The 15,428-nt window shown below is 36.2% G+C and overlaps 1 pseudogene; it reads left to right on the top strand.

Moving 5' to 3' along the window:
* Window positions 1-2,111: 2,111 nt before the first annotated feature.
* Window positions 2,112-15,428, top strand: part of LOC101586722 — a 38,546-nt pseudogene continuing 25,229 nt past the window's right edge.

Genomic DNA, 15,428 nt, shown 5'->3' with positions numbered 1-15,428 from the left:
GGCTAAGCAGCTGGCACAGCTGGCACTCATCTTTTTTTATTCCACTTAGTGCCCTGCTTTGCTGACTTTCTTCCCTGTATACTGCACACAAGAAGCAGGCTTTTTATCAGTTACTACCAACATCCATATAAGAACTACAATTTTTGAAGGGTCAGCCAGACAGTTCAGCAGACTGCCAGAACACAGAGACCAGGGTTTGATCCTGACATGCTAAGCTGGCCCTGTGCCAGGGGCACTCTGTGATTTGGACTGAGACTGGGTGTGGTAGCGCACACCTGTAATGTCAGTGTTTGGGAGGCTGAAAACAGGAAGATCCTTAGGAGTCCAATCTGTGCAGTAGATTCTGTGCTAAATACATAAAAAAAAGGACTAAAATTTTTGACAGAACTAAGTAAAAACGTACTCCCATACTGATATGTGACCACTATAGCTAAGAGAATGTTGGAATGGTCTAATGTGTTTATCTTCCATATACACATTTGTTTCAATAAAATAACATATTTATGCTTGAGAAATACACACACACACACACAGTCAAATGATTCAGTTTGTCAATTAAACAGATAAAAGTACAATTTTCTTTCTCACACACACTCTCATTCTCTCTCCTCTTTCCTACTATCACTTGCTCTTACTCTTTCACTTACTGTACTTGTCTGCACATCAGTCAAACTCTAATTATTCACTCAGAAAAATACTCATTTCAAGAGGGTAATCAGCAATGCTCACAATGTATGTTTGGTTTTTATACTACTGAGAATGTAACAATGAAAGTCACCAAGATAAACAAATGTCATTTGATCCCAACGGCTACAAGAAGCTTCTACTTTGTTACATGTACTACATACACACAAAACCCTTAACTAGACAAGACATTTGTGAGATGTGTTTCGCCATAAGGGAAAGGACAGGCTGCTGACAGAGAGCTATAGGGACTTGGCCATGCACAGGAAGGATGGGCAAATTTCAGCTCACAAATGAAGATGCAGGGATAACTTGGCAAATCTGGAAATTATGATAATCTGAGATAGATTGTTTATACGGACAGAGAAAACACAGAGAGACTAAAAGGTCTTGATCATTAGGATAAGAAGTTTGTTGAGTTTGATTCTATTATTAATAGAAATTCATTGAGTGTAATTTAAAATAAGAAATTTAGAGCTATAAGGACTATTTGAAAACCATAGACCAAAAGACAAAAATGAAGGAAGACTTTGGCCAAGAATGCAAAGAACATTTCATACTACAGGCAGGAGGTTTGTACAAGAGTATTCACAAGGAGAAGAAAAAGGAAAGACCAAAGAGAAATAATATGAGCACAGTGTGTGAGGAGAAGAACAGTAAAAGCATGATATAAATGGCTGTGAGAAAGGTTTGAAGGCCCTGATGATTTATTAAAATTGGTAGAAATATGTTTTAGAGTAGGAGGACTAGTTTAATTTTAACACATTCCTTGAGGTGATGACAAAATCCAGCAAGCAGTTGTACTAAACATCTGGAAATTATCTTTTTTAAATTAATTTTATTGATAAACAAATAGCAATGTGACATCTTGAGATCAGATATTCCACTGAGTGTGTTGGATGATGCCATTTACCCCAGACAAGAGATGATGGAACTGGGAGCTTCCCAAGAAGATTTTCTCCTCTGCTGCTGTTGTTGCTGCTGCTACTGCTTCTGTTGTTGTTGTTGGATTGAAACCTTGACTGAATGTAATGTTTTTACACAGAGAAACACCCCTACTCTTCTTTTACTATTTTTTTAATTTGAGACAAAGCCTTACTACATTGCTAAATTGTTTAGGATGGGCCAAAATTATGGTCCTCTTGCCTCAGTTTCCCAGAGTGCTAAGATTATAGATGTGCACCACCAAAGCGGATCCAAGACTTTAGGCCTGGAAATGCAGATCTGTCTGAAAAAGAAGGAAGAGAAAATAGATGATAATCCAGAAATATTTTGAGGTAAAAAAAAATATATATATATATATATACATATATATATGTATATATATATATATATATATATATGAATAAAGATAGGGAAAAGAAGAAATACATGCCATATACTTCAAACTAGGAACCAAATAGGTTAAGCAGGCTTTAAATGTCTACATGCTTGAGACCAAGAAGGGAACTAATATTGAAGAGGGCAACATCGGGGAACTGTTGGTAATCTGAACAAAAGTCCTCTGGAATTTTACTCCTGAGTAAAGCTTTCATCTGTAAAACATGGAAGAACTCAAGGTAGGAAGAGGGAAGCAAACAGAATGTTATGAAACACAGACTATCTTAAAAACTCAATTCAATTAAAACTACATTTCTTGATTGTTGATTATCGGCCATGCACTGTGTTAACCATTACTGGGGAATTGTTTGGGAAATTCTAGAACCTAGAAGCTTACAAAAATATTAAAATGAAAACAATTTCTTAAAATAATTTATTAAAACTAAATTAAAAGCTTCTAGTGCCACGCTGACTCAGTCCTCAGGGTGCACTGAGACTGTGATTGAGACTGGGTGTGTTGGCATGTGCCTGTAATCCTAGCCCTTGGGAGGCTGAATGCAGGAGAATAACTGAGTTTGATCTGTGTCATGAGACCCTGTAGACCCTGTAATGAATACAAAAAGAAAAAAAGGAAGAAAAAGAAAGAAAGAAAGAAAGAAAGAAAGAAAGAAAGAAAGAAAGAAAGAAAGAAAGGAGGGAGGGAGGGAGGGAGGGAGGGAGGGAAAAGATTCTAAACAGGATGGAGCAGGGTGGTACTCAACTAGCTTCTGAGGATTGCTTTATTATTGTTGTTACTAAAATGTTGGAAAATCTCATATTTTTGTTTAAAAAAAGGACAAAGTGAAAGTAGATGATTAGATAAACTATTATGCTACTACTAATGATGCAGTTTTGCTTCCCCAGGTCAGCCAGTGAGATCATAGCTCCTTTAGCAGCTGATTTGCCTCTCTGCCAGTCCTGCTGGCTCTAGGTTTCCTTGTCACTCAACATAGAGCACCAGCAGGAAGGACCCTGGAACAGCATTCTAGGATAGATCCCATGTATTCCATGAACACTGCTTTGGTGTCTGTGTCATCTCACTTAGCAGTTACATCTTTATGAGACAGGTATTAATACTGTACCCTTTTATAGGTGAGAAAATTGAAGTGAAAAGATCAGTGATTGTCCATGGTGACTAAATCAGAATGTAGTTGATCACAGACTCAAATATAGCTTCACTTTTCCAATACCTATAAAGCTTTTCTCTATGCCAGTGATACTTGGTTCACATCAGAAAAATATGGAAAAGCTTCAAAACATTTCAATACCTGGTTCTTATTATGGATCAATTAGATCAGAATGTCTGTGGCCCCTCTGTGTGTCTTAGTATCCATAGGTATCCTAATTCACGACCATCATGAAATCTCAGTTTTCTACACCACATTTCAGTCCTGTTTTGATCTGACTTCTCAAAGTCAATCTGATTTTTTTGTAGTGTTTCTTGTGGATAAGAATAAAAACTGCCTTATGTGATTTTCAAATTGTCAATCTCCTGGTTTTCTCTTCTGTTAACTGAGAACTGATTATTCTATGATTGGCATTTATAACCTTCCCTTTCTCTTATAGCTAAGTTGAAATGCATATATATCTGTACGAATATAGTATTCATTATTCTAAGAAACATTTTCAATTTCCCTTTTCCCAGACACTGTTCTTACAGGTACGGATGTAGTAGGGCATTAGTAGAAGCTTTGAAAAATGTCAGAATTTGAATTCTATCTCTTAATTTTAGGGACATTCTCATATGGACAGGAAACAAAGTTATTAGGAGGTAAGATATTATGTAATGTATACACAGCATGTGTTCTGTGATTTCAGTGGCACAAGACTGTGCCTCATAACTTCTTTTGGTCTGTCTGTTTTGATTTTACCTTTAATACAAGGCCTGTAATTCTCATGACTTGTTTGAAATAAGGGTAGGCATGAAAGAATGAATGTGTAGTGGTTATTCAGTAGAACAATTTCTAGGCACAAAGTCACACTTTAAAACTGGAGTTCAAACTGTACTGTATTTGCAACAAGAGGTGAACCATAAGGATCTCTAGCCTTTACTTGGTGTTCAGATAAGTTTCTGAAACATGCTGAATGTTTTCTTGGAAAGCACAGAGCTTAGAACCCAGGGAAACCTGGGTTCTTAGACTGGAAGAGGTCAACTGTCAGCGATGTCTCTTTCTATGCAGAAGCATCAGAAGAGAATGAGGATTTCAGGCCCCATGAACAACAAGGAGGGAGGCAGCAGCTCCTCATCAGTAGAGCTCCTAAAGGGCTGCGGACAGGTCGGGAAATGTGAGGACACAGTTTGGATGAAAGTTGGCCCTCTCGCCATATAAACTGCTTCTAATATTGTAAAAGTCATCTCATTTTTAACAGCCTTGTTGAGATCTAATTTAAATACCATATAATTCACACATTTGAAGTATACAGTTCAGTGATTTTTGGTGTATTCACAGCCGTGTGCAAACACCACCACAGCCAATTTCAGAACATTTTCGTTTTCTCAAGAATCTCTGTACCCTGTAGCTATCACCTATCTATTCGCTCATCCCCTCCAGCCCTAAACAACCACTAATCTACATTCTGTTTTATAGATTTTCCTTTTCTGGACATCTCAGATAATGGAATTACATAATTCATGGGATTTTATGCCTGTCTTCTTTCACTTAATAGTGCTTCAAGGTTCATGCATGTTTAACAGTACTTTGTTGCTTTCAATAGCTGAAGAATAATCAATCATATGAATATACTATATTTTGTTCATCTGTTTAGTAGATGACAATATTTCCTCATGTTCTCTTATTGGCTACTGTCAATAATGCTGCAATAATCTTTGTCTACAAATTTTGTAAGGACGTATGTTTTCATTTTGATTGGGACTATATCTAGAGGTAGAATTTATGGGTTGTAGAGTATTCCTATGGTATCATTTAAGGAATTATCAGTGTTGTTCAAAGTGGCTGTAGCAGTTTAGAGTCCCAGTTGCAGTACATGAGGTTTTTGACTTACCCACATCCTCATCAATATTTATTTGACTACTTTATTCTATCATTTTTATGGCTGTGAAGTGATATTGCATTGTGGTTTTGATTTGCCCTTCATTGGTTACTGATATTGTCATGTTTTCATGTATTGACTATTTTGTATTATATATATATATATATATATATATATATATATATATATACATATACGTATACACACACACACACACATATATATATATATATATATATATATATATATATATTTACAAAGTCTTTCAAAATATATACACAATTCAGGAAAAAAGTTGTATAAATATGTTAACAATAAATATATTGTGATATCATGAGAGTAATACAAGTTAGCTTTGGACCCTACAATTATAAGAGGGGCTCAGAGTAGTGGTCATTAGTTTCTAGATGTTTATTAGCATACTGAACAACTGCTTGGGTAACCTTCATCATTAAGATTACTGCATATGCACTTCCAATTTTTTCTCTAAAGGCCAGCAGAGTAGCACGTTTTCTGCAATATACCTCTTCTAGGGTCCCTCAAACGAGGGTCACACCACTTTTGAAATATATATGTATATGTTTATACACTATATTTATATGCATATATATACATACATATATATGTTTTGCTTATTATTATTTGGGTTCTACTCTTATTACAGAATTGTAAAACTTTTTTTATATTCAAAATGCAAGACACTTGTTGAAAATATTTTCTCTTAATATTTGCATTGTCTTTCCACTTTATTGGTCATTCCCTTTGCAATATGCATCCTGGAAGCTATTTAGTTTATCTTCTCCTCAATCTAATTTTTCTATTGGTATGGCTTTGTTGTCATATCTAAATTAAATTGTCAAATCTAAAATCATAAAAATTTATAGTTTACATATTTTATTGCAAGATTTTATGAATTTTATCTCTGACATATCACTTTATCTCTTAGATCTATTTTTAACTTATTTCTTGTATATGGTGTGCAGTGAAGGTTCATCTCTCTGTCTCTGTCTCTGTCTCTGTCTCCCTCTCTCTCTCTCTCTCTCTCTCTTTCTCTTTCTCTCTGTTTAGTACCAGGGATCAAACACAGGGCCTTGCCCTTGTTAGGCAGGCATTTATGCCAGAACTTTTTATGGCACTGAGCCAGAACTTTTTATGTGTCTATTTTTTGCAAAAACTATTTTTTCTCACTGAATGATTTTGCCATCTTTGTTGAAAATGTCTTTTTTTTTCAGAACTGGAGATTGAATTCAGGCCCTTGAGCTTGCCATGGAAGCTCTTATTCCACAGAGCCATCTCCCCGGCCCCTTGAAAATGTCTTGGATATAGTCACATGGTTTTATTTCTGAATTTTTTGTTTTTTAATTTTATTTGTATTTGCTACAGGGTCTCACTGCTCAGCTCAGAGTCACAGTGATCCTCCTGTTTCAGCCTCCCCAGCACTAGGGTTACAGCCAGCACTACCACTCCCAGACTTAGTGGTTGGCTCTGCACATCCAAGGCAGGACCAGCAAGGCATGTGGTGCTAGAAGTCGAACTCAGGTCCTTGAGCTTGCCTAGCTAAGTGCTTAGACAACTGAGCTATCTCCACAGTCTTATCTCTGGATTTTTCAGTTCTGCTAAATCAATGTCTACATTTGTCCTTGCACCAGTACCACACTTTCCTTATTACTATTACTTTGTATTACAGTTTTGAAATTATAAAGTATAAATTCTCCAACATTGTTCTTTCTCAAGATCATTTTTACTCTTTTGCGGTAACGGGGATTGAACTCAGGACCCTGTGCTTGCTAGGCAAGCGCTTATTCTACTGAGCTATCTCCCTGGCCTCTCTCTTTTGACTACCTTATAATTCCATTATTCTCTCTCTCTCTCTCTCTCTCTCTCTCTCTCTCTCTCTCTCTCTCTCTCTCTCTCTCTCTCTCTCTCTCTCTCTGTTTCTTTGTTGTACCATGGATTGAACTCAGGACCTTGCACTTTCCAGGCAAGTGCTTTTTTACTGAGCTATTTCCCCAGCAGTAATTCCATATTAGAATTAATTTTCCAGTTTCTACAGAAAAAGCCAACTGGTCAGATTCACAATATCTAATAAGCATTACATTCACTCTACAGATCAATTTTAAGAGCTTTGTCAACTTAAAAATATGAAATGTCCTGATTTTTAAGCTGAATTCTATTACTGTTGAAGACATTTCCTACTGTATATTTGCCTTTACTTAGTCTATCCTTTATGGTTAGAAAAGAAATATTGTGGAGAAATAGTCATCGTACTATTATATTTTGGGTAAAAGAAGTCATAATTAAGGAACAGAAGAGTATGATTTCTGTGAATTAATGAAGGGAGAACCATTCTGTTCAAGATCAACCTTTTGTGTCTAGGAGGAAATCCTAGAGCCATTGCATCCCAGAGACTCCTGTGGGGTCATCTCTTTCCTCCTCATGCTGCAGACCCTGGGCTCCCTTCCTCTTTATTGCAGTGGCTTCCATGGCAACAGTTCATCTGAGCTGGAAAAGAGAAGATGAGGCCCCTCCGGAGCCATCATTAGTGAGGCCTCGGCCAGCAGGGGGTGCCAACAAGAGCAGCCACTCCCACTTTCTCTTTGCAGCTCTTTGCATCGGCCCCCAGGAAAGCCAAGACCTGGCTGTAGCTGAAAAGGAGACCCTGTGCTCCCCGGTGGGGTTGATAAGAATTGGTGAGGAATTAGCTGGGAACAATGTCAGAACACAATTTATTAGTGTTTAGTCAGATAAGAAAAGTGATACTTTAAACTTCAAGCTATAAATTGGAATTTTTTCATACATCAGAGATCATCTTATTTTATTTATTTCATTTTGCCACACAATAATTAAATTTTACATTTCTTGCACTCAAAAGATGCACACATGTGAGCTATTCTTCTCTTTGTGCATAGTGCATTCAACATCCTAGAGAACTGACAAGTATTTATTAAGTTGAGCTTCAATGTCTGGTCTCTGGAAACTGAAGCAAACACTGCTTCCATTCAAGGTAGGCACCAGATCACCCAGAAGTCTTTTGCTACTATTATAGCATGAATTTCAAGAACACACAGGGTAAATATTTTAAAATTCTGTCTTACATCTGTCTCAGAATATTTGGCCTTAAGCACCTGGGTAGATCAGCAGCAATTAATTAAACTGAGATGCCAAACACACAGCTGAGGACAAGGAATGCCTCCTACTACCTCCTAGAACAGTCTGATAGGGGTAGACATGAATTTATATTTTTAGAGCTACATTACATGGAATAATTTGCACATCTTAGCCATGAAATCTCCTTGTCATTGATGTCTGACTGGTACTTTATACCTTTGAAATTCTTTAGCATCCAACTGATGCTGCCTGGTACACATAGATGACTAAATATTTATCAAATATTCAGACACTTACTCAGTGGATTAATTATTGAACAGACTTGCACTGAACAATCTTTCCTTTTACTACAGTGAATTCTCTGTGGCTCAGCTCACATATGTTCTGAGGAAATAGCCAACTCAGCAAATTGCATTACGTTCAAGGTTATGCATGAAGTGTGGCAAGGCAAGACACACACAGAAGCCAGGAGCACTGATTTGGCAGGCTGAACCCAGTATTGAAAGATATGGATGCAGCTCCTACCTAGTTTGCTTTATCTGTCTTTTTGTTAAATTTACCTCAAAGTAAATATTTACTAACATTTTAATTGACAAGGGAAAGGAATTCCTTTAATAGCTAAAATAATTATTATTTCTATTAGGAGTTATGACAAAACGTCTCCTATATTTTATTTCATTTATTTTCTATAGCTAACTGGAGATTACTTTTTTCTTTCTGTTTTATTTAATTTTTAACTTCTATTTATTTTTTTAAATAATTTTATTGAGAAACAAATAGCAATGAGACAGTTTCAAAACCTATTATTAGGACAGTTTCAATAATTAATACATTGCGTAGTGTTGTCTTCTTAGTGGTTATTCATAGTACAAGATGCAGATATGATATCCTGTCCACAAGCACTATTAGAACAACTCTTTCTATTCATTGGATTAAAAGAAAGCAGCTGTACATCTACCCTAACTATTTTGAATATATAGATACAAAATGGCCCCTTCATTTGTATCCCCTTTCTTTGTTTAGTTTTGCCAGAGATGGGTATTCCATTGTCCTATTTTAAAGAAGAAGATGAAGTTTAGATTGCTCGCTGAATTTCCCAAGTTTACATAACTGACAAGCACTCTGGGACATATCTTCAATTTTATTCAGTATAAAATAGCTACTTTATACATTAAATGTATAAAATGATGATGATTGCTACTTAGTTAAGTACGATTTTATTTTAGTGGAGTTTTCATCATTTTCTCAACACAGACTTAGAATTGTACTATGAACTTTTCCATTCTTGCTTTTCATAGGCTCTACCAAAAGTAAGTTGCAGTTTCCTCAAAACAGATAAGAAATGAGGGAAGGGGAGGTACCTGAGACCTCGGGCGCTAAAGCAGCTCTACTGTGGTATCAGAATCTTCACGCTGAGCAGGCAGTGATCAACTGAGATAAGGTCAAACCTAAAGATAGTTTTTTGAAGCTAGTAACTTTAGAGAGGTTATAAATAAAGGAGAAAAGAAAACCAACTTCTATCACTACCCCAGTATTAAACAGGGTTGTGTTTGTGTCTCTAAAACAGAATTTGCACTTCTCAGAAAAATGATCTGTTCCTTTATAGAGTTTGGCATCTGCTCCTAGCTAAATTGAAGTAATTTTATATCTCCTGCATGAAAATGATAGATCTCAGGCCACCATATATCTCACATCTCAGCACTTTTATATCCAAATCTAGTACCTGGTTAGAAAACTTCCATTAAACATTCTCTTTACAAATTATTATAATAGTTCACTTCTAAATGTTAACTCTTTTAATAGTTTTCAAACAACAGTCTTAATCTGTTCATTTCATAAAATATGATTTTTTGAATATTTACTTGAACATGCTTCAAGAATTTTATGAAGAAATATTCCAAATAAAACTATTTTATATATGTATGGTAATTTATATCAATTTGAAATGGGTCCAGATTTCAAAATTACTTACCAAACATTAATTATTAATGTATTATTTCAAATAAATGGCAATAACACAGGTTACAACATTATGAGCAGATGTGTTCATGTTGTAAAACATAAATAGTATATTTAATTAGTTTTAAGTAATACAAATGCTTGAAATAAGCTCTTGAGTCTTTGGATGTGGAAATGTTTTGCAAAACGCTCTGAAATCCACTGGCATACCCCATTCTTTCCTTCAAGATAACTATGTGGGTGACCCTGCAGGAGTCCAGTCTGGCTTCCAGAGAGTACCCTGGAGCAGTCCGCAAGGAGGTGCAGATGGCTCAGGTACACAGTTATTTTAGCGTGAAATGCAGCACAATATTCAGACTCATGTTAGGGTATTGCTGCTGTGCACATACCCCAGAAACTGTTTCATGAAAGTTGTGTTAAGTATCCTTAGTCCTTCTGATAAATTACAAAGAAAAGATGCTTTCTCTAGAAAAGAGAGAGAAGAAAAAGGAACCATTTCTGTAGTCTCACAAATACAAATGAAATCTCTACTAAATACTTGGATGAGTTGCTAAAATACTGACATTTTTCTCCCAAAAGATTTAAGTTCTTTGTAAAAAATATAAGTCCGGACTCTATGGATTTTTTTTAGTATTTTTAAGTTCATGTTGGAAAAATCAAACTTCATTTAAAAAATCAGCTATTAAGCCTAGGTAGAATTGCTCTCAAAGCAAACTGAAAGATAAAGGAACAAAAGGACTTGTAGTTTTAGCAATATAGACAAGAACTGACTTTCAAATCTGTGGTAAAGGTCAGGTGTAATATTCAAAAACAAATTAAAAGGCAGGCATTCTATTGACCTCAGAAGATTCCAGCAAACGTTGGACACCCATGGGCATTGGCTCAAAATGGGTTTATTGTGATCACACCCCGGATGATGCCACAAGCACTATTAAGGACCCTATTCACCACCATCCTTCTTACATTATGTATGCAGTTATTGTTTTGCATTATGCACTATCTAAAATGATACAAAAACATTTTGTTGAAAAATAAACCACTGGTTTTACGCTTAACACCAAGATTACAAAATGTGATGTCATGAATTATTCATATCATTCCGTTTAATGTAATCATTTTCTCCTCAGCGCTAAGCCTCTGTGAATAGTGCCCTGTGCAGCCACTGTTTTGAAGAACTTAATACTAGGGGAGAAACACCTGGCATTAACTGACAGTGAATTAGGCTCATTGTCACTTTGGAAAAAAAATTGCAATTTAATCTTTGATCTCTGTACATCCTAATTCCAAGAAACCTTTTTAGCACTACAAAATGAGTCAAGCTAAGGAATTTATAGAAATACTGACCTCGACATTTAGAGATGGACATATATGAAAGTATACACACACATTTAAGATTTGAAAACTAAAATGGAATTCATCTCTTACAGGGATAATTCAAAATGTACTTTTGTATGATTCAAAGTAGCAGTGGGACCCACTCCTAATGTGTTTCCTCTAATAAACAGAGCTTGATACACGTGTGTACTTTACTTAGATCAACGTTCCAAGAACTGACCTTAGGAAGAAGCATGTTGAGAAAGATAAACACATCAATGCAACTTAGATTACAGATGAAATGTATCTTCAAGGAAGTAACAAAAGACCAGGACAAAGTGTGTTTTTGCATGTTTTAAACTCTGGTTAAAAAGAACCTAAATTTAAAACTGGTATGAAAATATTTTAAAATAATAATTCCTATGTGTTTGGCCTATGTTTCAACTTCACTGTTTTAATGAGGTAAAACCATACATAATGTTCCCATTGTTGATACTGAGTTGAATTTATATAATCTGTTACCATGAGAAGAGCCACAAGTCAGCAAACCCATTCCCTAATGTTAGTCCCCTTCTCTGCCCAATTCCTGAGCTTCAAGAAAGGTATTCGTATTTTTCCCTCAGGATGTTGTAGGAAGTACAATAACACATAAAAGCAATAAGTTGGGAAATTATTATTTAAAATTCAAACCATTTAAAATTCATGTACATTTCTAAGTATTAGGAGTGTCAAGATGCAGCAAAAACAGCTAGTTTCATAATAAGCAACAAAGATATAAACAGAGGAATTGACTTAATAAAAAAAAACCAACACAGAAATTTAAGAATAAAATGGTACCCAAATTTATATGGGATAACTCAACTATATAAATAAGAGAGAGAGATAAATGTATGCATAAATTGTGATTAATTTCCAAAATTATTTTAGATTTTTCTTCCCTCCAGAATTATTTAAATCTTTCATAACATTCAACATATATTGGGATTCAGCAATTGTCACTTGATTAGTAATGGAGATGGTCAACACGGCCAACTGAGCAGTAACTGAGCACCTATTTTTCATAAGGCGGGGTAAAACTTTTCTGATGCTGCTCTGCAGTAATAAGCTTGAAATCAGCCTTCAGCAACTAATAACAAATCCATGATGATCACCACTTTCCAGAACATCAAGTTGCTATTTTAAGAGGTCAAATAAGAGAGGAAGGAAGTCAGATTGGTGAATGGTAAGCATATTTTTTTAAAACTAATGGATTGTTTGATTTCTAAAATAATAAATTGTATGATTAAAATAGCAGTTGTTTGATTTACAAAATAATTTCTTTTCTATTTAATAGCCCTGGGTGAAGGAAAGTTTTCTTTCCCCGAAATAAAAATGTTTAGGCATTTTGTTCATCCATCTGAGTAGCCTGCTTTAACTACCGTCTCGCTAACATTGCGAACTGGGCCGGAAGACACAGTCACATGAGCAAAGCTGTTTTTCTTTCATTTCAAGAGCACCTTGACCTTCTCCAGCAGGGACACCCTGTGCTCCCACCAAGCTTCTTGCTGCTTTTCTATGTAGCTGTCTGGTCTCCCAAGAGCCTGAGAGTCCGATGCCACTGGGTGGTCCCAGAAGTAGCCTGCAGCTCACTCAAACACTTACTACCAGTTTTTTTTTTTTAATTAACATGTATTTAAATCCCGAAAATTTTTGTGCTCTTTAAAATATCTGAAGAACTGAGAACCAGAGCCCGTGCTTTAAGTCTCTTCTCTCTGCGAAGGTACAGCCTAATTACTGCCTGCTGCGTGGCGCAGTTAAACACAATCAGTCAGAAAGCCTTAAAGATACAATATCCCTTTTCACAAACTGTCTGCTTGTCAATTCCAAGTCACCCCCCTGCTTTAAATCAACCAACCACAGAGCTGTTATGAACAGCAACTGATTTTCCATGCAGTGCTACAAAACAAAATCACACCGTATCCTATTTTTAATGGCCACAGTTTTTCAACTGCATAACAAGAGTTAGCTGGCACTGCTGAGCTGAAAGGTATCAAAAAAATGGGTTCAAGTAGAAATAACATGGAACCCTTGAAGTGAACAAGTACAGACCCAATTACAAGTGCATTGTGATGCTCAGTACCAATTACACCCAAATAACAGTGGTGCAAACTCCCCCCTTAATAGTTATATTGTAGATATCAACGCCTTTTATTTTTGTTTCTCCAGGCTACAGTTTGATACTTAAAAGAAGAAGAAAAAAAAACCTAAATCACAAATATTATTTTATTAACATAAGGTCTATTTAGGCACAAAGCCTATTTTCTATGAGAGAGAGAGAGAGGTGTTCTATTTGTTCACATGGAGTTCCTAAGTGGTGAAGAACACTCTGGAAAATTAAATATCCTTCCTCTGTATTGCTCATTATAAATTATCTTCCTTCTAATGACACACTTTTTAATTATTGGAGCCTTGGGGATACAAATAGTCAGTGTGGTTTATTTATTTTTAATTTTTAAGGAAAATTTAGCCACATCCAAAGTAGTGCGTAAAATTGAGCCATCCATGAGTTGAAAAAGGTGCCATTTGGGCCCCTATGGGTATATCAGTGACAACTTCTTTAATGACTAGATGAAGAAGGTAGAAATAGAAAATTAAATAAAACAGAAGACCACTTGAAGAGAGCAGAGACAAGGTGACTATCATAAACTCAGAGGACCAGGTCACAGCCATGTCATCCTCCCCAACCCTGGACCACAGACAGTCCCAGCAGACATCCTGCTGCACCGGAGCGTCTGCTGCAGCTGGCCAGTTTGCATTTGTTCCTTGAATGCGAGCTTCACTTGCGATTTCTTTTGGGCCCAGTATGGGGACTCTAGTCACTGCACAGTGCCACACATTTTTAAGGCCGGCCAACCAGACTGGAAACAGATGGCAAGAAGAAGAAACACTATAACTAGAATTACCTCACTACTATTGCAAGGGTGGAATCGCCATACACATTTGCCTTTTCCTCTGTTTCCTTCATCTTTGGAGTCATGAGAAGAGCACATGTTCCAGGATTTTCCACCAGCTTTGCATCCATTGCCTTTTACTCTTTTCTGATTCAAACCCCTGAAACACAAAACAAAATATTATGTGAGTAAATAACAAAATTCACATTTTTCAAAGTTTTCATTGGAGATAAATGGTAAATAAGAGAAATAACACAGATTAAAGTTAATTGTTAAAAATGCTACTAACTCATTCATCCCTCTCACTATAGAAATTAGAAAACTGAGGCCTTGGAAAACATGGATTCTATGTAATACCCATTATCAACAATCTGTGACTTCAGCAGGCATGGCACCTGGCACTGATTCCAAGACTCGAAGTGACCCTGGGATGGTATTTATTGTGTTTAGTGAGTCACAAATGTAGAGTATATGAACTATAAAAATGCCTGATTCAGACCTCTAGAGAATAAGGAGCTAGTATGTTCTGAAATATAGGCCACAGACTGCAATATAAGGCTGCTCATAGGATTACTTTTTAAGGCTGTGTTATTCAGAGCAAAATAGAATATAGTCATGCATTCATTAATGAATATGTGTGAGGGCTTCATTACATTAGCCAAAATAACTTTTGATGACAGGGTTCATACGTACTCCTGGGAAATTATGGTCATAAGAAGGATGGTGGTCAGAATATGAAGTGAAGGATGGTCTCAAACAGATAAGAAGAATGGGTAGAGTGAAGGGAACTGCCAGAGAGGAAGGGAATAGAATTCCCTAAGACCCAACAGGGACCCAGACTCCACTGAATTCCTCTAACAGAGAGATCGAGAGTGTCAGAGAGCCACTCACCAACCTTTCTTCTGCCCACTGGCCAACTTTAGCATCACCCAAACATGTTCAGTCAAGGGGTCCTTTAGAATGTTGAGCAGTTTTATTTCTTTCTCTTTTTCTCCAAATTTGCCCGACCACTGTCAATAGCTGACATTCCTCAGAGAAAGAGAAAGTGACCTGAAAAGAAAATGCACAGATGAGGTAATGATT

This window comes from Octodon degus, unplaced genomic scaffold, assembly GCF_000260255.1.
Source record: "Octodon degus isolate 3935 unplaced genomic scaffold, OctDeg1.0 scaffold00152, whole genome shotgun sequence".
Lineage (NCBI taxonomy): Eukaryota > Metazoa > Chordata > Mammalia > Rodentia > Octodontidae > Octodon > Octodon degus.
This window is presented reverse-complemented; position numbering and strand designations above follow the sequence as displayed.